The sequence below is a fragment of the Abramis brama genome (genome assembly GCF_963993115.1).
Source record: "Abramis brama genome assembly, chromosome: 22".
NCBI lineage: Eukaryota > Metazoa > Chordata > Actinopteri > Cypriniformes > Leuciscidae > Abramis > Abramis brama.
In genome coordinates this window covers 20834592-20844075 of record NC_139984.1, presented here as the reverse complement: position 1 = coordinate 20844075, position 9484 = coordinate 20834592, and the positions used below count along the sequence as shown (strand labels likewise).

Here is a 9484-nt window from a genome sequence, read left to right as displayed (position 1 = left end):
ACCCTGACAATTTTTACTCTGACCCCCAAAAGCTCAAAATGAATTTTAGTCCAGAAAGTAAAAATGAACCTCTTCTATGATGAGCTTGTAATTTATATATGAATTGCAAGTTTAATGCATTTAAAAATTAATTTGTATATTCAGACAAATAGAGCGTCATTGACCCAATTATGTTTAATATTAACAAACCTTTTCAGTTTTCCATTTTTGGTCCAAAAGAAAACATTATTGTTGAATCTTTTGTGTGTTCAGACAGCCCTGAAAAAAGATATGGCTTCTTTTCAAGTAAACATGTTTTAGAGCCTAGAGTAGTTTCATTGGCTTCTCTCCAGATGCTGTTTCATGGCCAGAGCTGTGAGCTAATTACACCTTTGTTGCTAATGTTCCTGCCAATAAACACTGTAACTGAGGTCAATAGTTTAGCTGGGCCTTTTTTTCTCCATTTATTTGGTCTGTTAATGATGGGATATCAGATTCCAATCTCTTTTTCCTGTGGTGGCCCCTCTTCGCTCCCCTGCTCTAGCCTGGAGGAGTGTGGAGCTGAGGTGAGCATCTGGGTGAAGCCTGCTGAATGGGGCCCTTTCTTGCCGAAGCCTGCGGTCCAGCGAACGCACAGCATCGCGCACACTGGCCTAGCGAGAACGGCTCCTATCATAACAGCACCTCGAGGTTTGCTTTTAACATCTCCTCCTCCTTTCCTCCCTAAACTCACACCCTTTCCTTTTCTGTCATCTCCTCCTGTTCCGTTCTCACCTTTCACCCTTCTCGCTCTCTCCCCCGGTTCAGCGGTTGAAAACCTTTGGGTAGGATTGTGTAAATGAAACGGCGATGATCTCTGGCTCGGATCAGGCAGAAGGATTTATTGAAAAACGGGGAGGCATGGTGGTCCAGGGGTCCACTGAAGGGGTCAGATAGATGAAAATGACTTGTAACAAGATCATAAAATGCGGACAAAGCTTTGGCTTGCAAAGAAAAAGGCCTTGACTCATTTAGCCGGGGTGGGGGCCACGTTGCTTGGGACACATATTCCACATGCAATGAGCAGCTGAACTATTGTCTCAGGTTCAAATGATCTGGCAAATGAACAGACTCACAAAGCTCCGCCCCCTCAATGAAGAGCTAGTGCATCCCAAGGTCACATCTTAGGGACAGAAATGAAGTGATTCGGAGAAGAAAGACATTCCCTGCATTCGAATATGCCTGTTTCCTAACTATACAGTATGTGAGTCAATTAGTATGCCTGAATTCAAAGTATTCATAAAACAGTAGATGGAAAGTACTATTAATGGCGAGATTCTGAAGTGCGCATCCAGTGGGCATTTGGTTATTAAAAGGCTTGGGGGATTTGAGTCTCAAGGATGTATCTCAAGCTGTCTAGTATGGCAGCTCGAGCACCTTAGAGCCTAAGCCTCTCGGCAAATCCAAAGATTGTCAATAAATTTCATTCTCAAAGTGGTCCTGACTGAACTTATGATTTCTACGGGTTCTATCCACCTTATTTTGCAACGCTGAAGTAAGCTATTTTCTGTGAATGTGTGATACTTCCATTACGTAAGCCACTGTAGGTAAATAACTAAGTATAAACAAAGTGCAGTAAACAGTAAAACTATTTGCACGACAAACCGGTGTTTATAATTACGACAATACATTAAAAAAATTCCAATGTCAAGCAGCATAATGAGTTGTTTTGTACAGCTAAAAATAACTAGAAAGGAATGAAACCAGAAGCCTCGCACATTCAAGTTACAAATGGCTGCGCCTGCTAAAAATAACTTGTAACACTGCTTTTGTGTATCTCATTCATGCCAGTATTAGAGACCATCTTTTGAAATGCATGTGAAATGAAGGCCATTTGTGACTTCCTGTGTACAGATTCAGCCTGCGAGAGGAGACACTGCACACCCTTCTGAGCTGAAATCCTGTTAACCCATGACCCATCACTTGACCCAGTGGAGTGTTGGAGGGGACTACAATCAAATGTGAAACAATGAAACTCTAAGAGTCACAGTCTCATGCTTAAGTGAGTAAAACAAAAGTAAATCTCTTTTGTTGCTGTTTTACATTGGGCAGTTTAAGTTGTGTTGGAAACGTGATGTTATAAGTGAAGACTGAGTCTCTCAGCCATTTCTACTAGTATTATATCAGAATCGCTGTGACAGCGAACCTGATGTCTAGTTCAGTGATGCTCGTAGGTGAAGGTCTGTGTGATCAAGGACACTGAAGCTCATCACTGCCACCTTACCTGTCAGTTTTAATGGCTTCCTACATGCTCCCTCACCTTCTCTTTCCCTGCTACTTCTTACCTCTACCACTGTATGTTGACATAATTAAAATAGACAAACCAACCACTAAAATAAGCTAAAATAGCTAAAAATTAAGATGCACGCCACCATCATATTTCTTTTTTATTTATTTTTTTGCCCCCTTAACAGCTGTCATTTTTATGAATTTATGAGGAAATCATTGGAAATGAATAAAATCTTAAAACGTTATATAAATGTTTAAAATGTATTTTTTTCTAGTTATCTCAAGCTCTAATATATTTTATTGGGTAGAAATGGCTGATAAATTGCTATAGAGTAAAAAAACCCAGAAACGATCAACTTGAAGTAATAAAAAGTGTAAATGCTGTAGAACATTGTTATTGAAAGGTCTGGAATTTTCTGGAGTTTAATTATTAAAATAAATAAATATAAATATTGTTCCACTCCTAGTTTATGAAAATAAAAAAAGTTTGAATATTTTGGGTGCCTTCAAATTGTCTTTGACAACAGGGGTCCAGAAATCAAAAAGATTGAGAACTGCTGGTTACATTTGGCTTAAACCAGCATAGGCTACTGTATATACGCATTAATCGGACAGAATTCTATGCGTTTTGTCATATATATTTGGACAGTGGCTTGATTATAATTGTGCATGTAAACATACTTTATGTGTGCTGCAGTGTAGAACCTGGATTTTAGTATTTATTAGCATTTACGTTTAGAGTTTCTCCTGTGTAGTAAATTATCTTTTTGACAGGTGGCAAAGGCAACAATATTCTATAGCTTCAATTACAATAAACTGCTATACAGCTCATTCAGCAACTATTCAAAACCATATTACCTCTACAGTTTGTGCTGGACATTTCAGGAAAAACCTGTTTTGGTAAATGCCTCATGAGTAAGAGAAAAGGTGTGGCGATTGCTGTAGAACTTTGTGGACCACTGATAAAGCTTATCTAGGGACCAGAATGACAGGCTTTCACACTTCTACTTTAACCCTCCTCCTAGCATGTTAGCATTGTAGCTCTGAACTAGCTGTGCTTAGCAAATGCTTTACATGTTGTATATTCTATATGAGAGAGTACATACATTATCTACACAAATGCTCTTACAAACCTGTAGGTTTTCAGTTCAGAAGTCACTTAGTTTATAAAGTTGAACAAAAAGTTTAATTATAACCCATCTTCCTGGAAATATATTTCTTTGTTGACATGCTGAATAAAATTGATACCAATTACCACCTCCATTAAAGTGGCTGCTTGCAATACATGTTCCTAATAGTGATTAGATTTTCAAGGCCGTGGATGGCAGATTAGATTTATTTCCCCCACATAGTTAATCCACTCATCTCAGTGTCTCATGCATTGAAGAGCACTCATAATTGCAGCACGGCAAAGGGGCAAAAGTACCCGGCTTACGTGCCCGTGAAGAAAAGGCTGATCTGCTGGAACAATGACAATATGGCTGGAGAATTAAACGCGTCACTGACCCAAGCTTTTTCCCTGTGCTCCTCGTCCCATTGTGCTAGGCTGATTGATTTTGACTGGGGTCACCTAAGCCCGTGCTGGGAGGCATGGTGCGCTGCGCACAGGGCTAAACGTTTACATGCATTCATTTAAACACACATGCACGGGCACATGCGCACAGACACAAGCGCATGCCAGGGCTCACGGGGTCAGCAGCCTGCGAAGGGGTTTACTGTACAAAATTTGTATGTGTCAGTTTGGATTTGAGGGTTATTTGTGACATCAGTGAGATAAAAAAAACAAAAACATTTTTATATATATATAGGTGAAACTCAAAAAATTAGAATATCGTGCAAAAGTTCAACTTAAAAGGTGAAACTAATATATAGAAAATGACATGCAAAGTGAGATTTCAAGCCTTTATTTGTTATAATTTTGATGATTATGGCTTACAGCTTATGAACATTTTCAAAATTTCTGAGATTTTGAATTTGGGGTTTTCATAAACTAAGATTATTACAAATAAAGGCTTGAAATATCTCACTTTGCATGTCATTTTCTATATAATATATTAGTTTCTCCTTTTAAGTGGAATTACTGAAATAAATTAACTTTTGCACGTTATCTTAATTTTTCGAGTTTCCCCATTGTGTGTGTGTGTGTGTGTGTATATATATATATATAGTAAGACGAAATGTTTTTTGAGCACTAAAGCAGCATATTATAATGATTTCTGAAGGATTATGTGACACTGAATACTAGAGTAATGATGCTGATTCAGCTTTATCATCACAGGAAAACAAATACATTTAAAACATATTAAAATAGAAAATGGTTATTTTAAATTGTAATATTTTTTTCTTTCTTTTTCTTTTCTTTTCTTTTGTACCATATTGTACCTAATGTATTATATTTAGTTCATCCGCCTAAAAACACCCTACAGAATGTTTACTAGTACATTACAAGAGCCAACAAACAGCCAGGGTCCTTAACAAATATTAGAGATGCATGTGGGCTGGCAATGGCCCCCACTCATTGATCTATTGATCTGAAATCAATAGAGGTGAAGTTTTCCAATAATTCATCATGAATTGTACACTTTCCTCCCTGCAAGTCAAGTGAGAAAGACTACAAGAAATGACAAAATCTGTACTACTGAACAGCATTTTTTTTAAAAATAATATCCTGTTTTTTAATTACTAGTTTATAGTATTAATGTGCCTCCTTAAGTCATGAGGTAGTGATCTTCTGAGAATGTCTGTGACATGTCTTAAAGGATGTTTGTGTGACCTGTCTTTGTTCCGTCCATTAGTCTTTGTCTCTTTCGAGGTCCGCAGCACGTGATCAGAACACATGATCTTGGATGCTGTAGTGGGCAGTTAAACTTAACAGTCACTGCTGAATGTGTAATCCTTGTTAGCACAGTAGTAATTAACACCACAGGTCCACATTGTTTACAGTTTTCAGGGAAATCGTCCCACAAATAGTTGTCACTGCATATTAAACTGTGATAGGTGAAAGAAAATACACACTTAGCTTTAAATTACATTCATGGTTTTGATCAGCTATTTTCACTTTTCACTCAACCATTCAAAAATGTGGGGTTGGTAAGATTTTTTTTTAATGTTTTTTTTTTCCTAATGATGCAGTGATAGTGATAGATTAACATTTAAAATAACAGTTTTCTATTTAAATTTATTTTAAAATGTAATTTTTCCTGTGATGTCAAAGCTGAATTTTCAGCATCATAACTCCAATCTTCAGTGTCACATGATCCTTCAGAAATCAGTGTAATATGCTGATTTGCTGCGCAAGAAATATTTATTATTATTGTGCTGCTTAACATTTTTGTGGAAACTGAGATGCAGGATTTGTGTACAGGATTCTTTGATGACTAGAAAGTTCAAAAGAACAGAATTAATGTAAAATAGAAATGTTTTGTAACATTGTAAAAGTCTTTACTGTCACTTTTGATCAGTTTAACGCATCCTTGATTAATTTATTGAAACAAAAAACTCAAAAGATTCAGGAAGGGTTTTTCTTGTTTTGTTTGCTATGTGATGATGCCACTAGTGTATGGTATCTTTAGGGCACATTTAATTTTAGTTAAATATAGCTAGTGAAAATGGAGAAAAAGTGTTGTAGCGTGGTTTTTACGAAGCAAGAATATCTGTTATTACTGGTAATTCAGGTGATTGTTATTGTAGTGAAGTGTGTAATAGCTTTTATCAGTATGTAGATGTCTTCATCAGAGTCTGCGATGAAGCCTTTTGATTTGTGTGCGCATTAAGTCTGTGAAAGTGCGCCGCTGCACGTTCTCGTGTGTGCTTGTGCATTTGAGTGACAGGACCGTGGGAGCTGTATTGAGTAGTTTAGCTAACTTTGGCACTTCTGACTTTGGAGCCCCTATTCAACACCCCCCTTACACTCACACACGGCTCCACGCGGACTCAAGGCAACACGCTTTGACTCACACGCTCATGCATAGGCGCACACTCTCACGCACGCAGAACCTTGGAATTCCAGTAGGGCCAGGAGGCAGAGAGGAGGCTGATGGGGGACAATGGGCAGGACATCTGTCATGCGTGGCTGCACCCCGTCCACTCACAATGGAGAGAGGGAACCGGCGAGTGGTGCCTTTCTTTCCTCTCTCTCCTTTCCGGGGAGACTTCTGCATATCACAATGGTCCTTTTGTCCCCTCGTTGCTTTTTTTTCCAGCATTTAACCATTTAAATCTGCTCCTTTTCTGCCAGCCTTTCTTTTTTATTCCTGAAAAAGAAAGCAAAATCTGAGAAGCTCCCTTAAGCTCCACTGCTCCATACATGCAGGGATATGCATTTGTGTCTCTGAACTTTTTGAGAAAGAGAAGAAATCATGGCAGCATCATAGAATTACTTAGCACTTTCGAAATGTAGTTTTACATTTTTAATTAAATATATATATAGTATTAGAATAAATATGTAAATGACATTTAGAAAATTGATTCTGCTTTTCAAATTATTCAGTAATTTTTTTTTACTTTATTTCTAAAGGTCTAGATTACATTTAGAATTGTGAATTTTCAAATGACAGTATTTTGATTCTGCTTTTAGATTCTCCTACCATTTTTTTAAAATCCTTTATCTTTTCACATCCAGAGTATTCTCTCTCTCTCTCTCTCTCTCTCTCTCTCTCTCTCTCTCTCTCTCTCTCTCTCTCTCTCTCTCTCTCTCTCTCTCTCTCTCTCTCTCTCTCTCTCTCTCTCTCTCTCTCTCTCTCGCTCACTCACTGTCACTTTCTGTCTTCCACCCTATTTCTCTCCATGGGAAGTCTCATTATAGACAAGCTTTCACACACTCAACTGTAGTCGTTTCTCCTTGGTTGATAACTTTCAGCTTATTGACCACCACATGCATGTGAGCGACAGTCTTGCAGATAGCCAGAACTGTCCCGAGCACCATTGATTGGCCAATCCAGCAGCGTTTGTAGTGAGAGGCCTCTAATTACCACCGGCCCTTCTCAGCTGTAGCTTTTAGCCTGTTTTCAACACACTGCCGCTCATGTAAATTGCAAATTGATTTCTCAGCCGGCCTCCCTTTCTTAAGGACTTAAGGGGTTCAAGACTGTCCACCATTGATTTAAGTCAGACTGCGATGTTTTTATTGCTGTCAGCCGTAAGGCTTTTCAAGGGGAAAACTTCAAGAAAGGCTTTTGGGTTTCGCATTCAAGGACTTTGGAAAAGTCCCAGAAAACTTTTGTTCCTTACGTCCAATTTGTCTGAAATGTAATCTAAAGCCAAACAAATTGCGAGGTGAGCCACACAGGTGTGTCTGCTAATGAATTAATACTTCTTTAAGATTTCAGAAGTTTGGAGTTAACTGAGGTAGATTGATTTACTGCTTCAGCATGGACGTTGAGGCTCCCATGCTTGGATAGGGACTATAATACACTGACTGGCAACCCTTACTGCTGTGTACTGGCAGTTAATTGTTCCCAGCTGTTGTGGCTCAGGGAACAAAGACACTTTTGAAAAGGTGATCTGTTGATTGGGGCACCAGCCTGACTTCCTTTAATGGGATGTGGATCACAGGAAAGGTGGCATCTGTGTACAGCGTTGCTGGTTCATGTGGCCCAGGGCTAACACTCACACTGTAACAACAGTGGCCCATCTGTGTGTGTTTGTTTAAATCAGAGCGCATGTTTTTCATGTTTTAAAAGGCGAAAAACAAAGCAAGCAAAGAAGAGAAATGGAGTGATTCTGACGAACACTTTTACTTCTGGTGTGAAGGAGGGTGTGGTTGATGGTGTTTTTTAGAAGTCAGACATGCAAGAGCTTTGTGAATCATGTGACAAGTTAAAAAAATGCATGCATTAAGGTATACAAGCTTATTGCTGCATAATCAAATCATTTATATTGAACATTAATTGGATACATTTAACATTCAACAGGCCAACATAAATGCATAAATACAACAGAACAAAGATGAATATGAAATAAACAGTGCTTTTCAGGTACATCTAGTAGAATTCAGTTAGAAAAATACTTAAAGTTACAAAAGTAGTTTAGTCCAGAGCGATTTCTCACACCGTGAGTAGAATTGAGTTCTCTTTCACGTCTTGCGCTTGAAAATTTCAATTGGCAAGGCTTAATGCGTGCAAATGATTTTGTGAAGATGCAGCACTGGCCTGATCGGGACAGTGACAGTTTTGTCAATTGTCCTGACTCCTGAGCGTCGTTCACATTGGCACCAGGCAGTCCGTATTGTCACGCCCTGCTCTATTTTTGACGGATTTAATTTTGTTTTAGCACGTATTTAATTATTTTATCTGTTATTCATGCTATAGTTGATAGGCCAATGGTTTTAAATTGATCAAAAGTCGGCCAATAAATATTGGCGTCTGACACATCAGTGTATCTTTTCTTAACATGCAAAACTGAAATTCAGCATTGAATTGCCTGAAAGTTTAAAATGAGATTTGATAAGTCAGTAAGACATGCAGACATGCAGATTAAGTATTTTACTCGTTTTACTCATGAATCTTTCTCTTTTAAGTGACACAAGCATGAGTATAGAAGTGTGTAAAAACAAAAAGATAAAGAAACATAAGAAAGAGAACCTGAGTGAGCACAGGCAGACCCACAGAAGCACATGTAGAAAACATTCTTCTCACTTTTCTCTTCACACCAGGATAAATATTTAACAGGGCCTGTCAGCAAGACTTCACTCTGTCTTATCTCTCTCTGGGATGGAGGGAAGGAAGGAGTGAGTGGAGAAATGTTGGCTTTGTAGGAGAGAGGGATTGTCAGAGAGGAAGAAAAAGGGGCAGAGAGAAAAACAAAGAAAATGAGATACAGAAAGAGAGAGAGAGTGACAGAAAGATTTCACATTCTAGACTTGTATGACTGGTTCATACTTCCCTTTGGGCCCGTGTTCACTATCAGACAGCCCGTCTGCTGCATGTCCTGACACGGCTGTGGCCTCCATTAGCTGTGAAGGTGAAGCAAAGAACAGACATAAGCTGAAATGTTTTTACCATACGTTCATGTTCTTATAACTGTGCAAAAATGTTGCACAGATTATCAAAAACAAGAAATGAAACGTGTTTGTTTGTAACTGTTATTGGTGGCGCAATTGCTATTGTCTATATACTTAGGGTTAGATATTTAGAGGCAACAATAGATATTTTCAGATGTATTTTTACATTTATTTCACCCAACTGTAATCACCCCGAACACTTTTGCAATATCAGACCACCTAGCATCATGGCAGTGA

General features: G+C 38.4%; 1 protein-coding gene across 1 annotated transcript in view; it reads left to right on the top strand.

The window, feature by feature from the left end:
• Positions 1-658: 658 nt before the first annotated feature.
• fignl2 (fidgetin like 2) overlaps positions 659-9484 on the top strand; it is a 58529-nt gene continuing 49703 nt past the window's right edge. Inside the window, exons 1-2 of the mRNA XM_084099783.1 lie at positions 659-669; positions 1873-2020. The gene's annotated coding sequence lies outside the window, so the exon portion shown is untranslated. The remainder of the gene's footprint in view (positions 670-1872; positions 2021-9484) is intronic.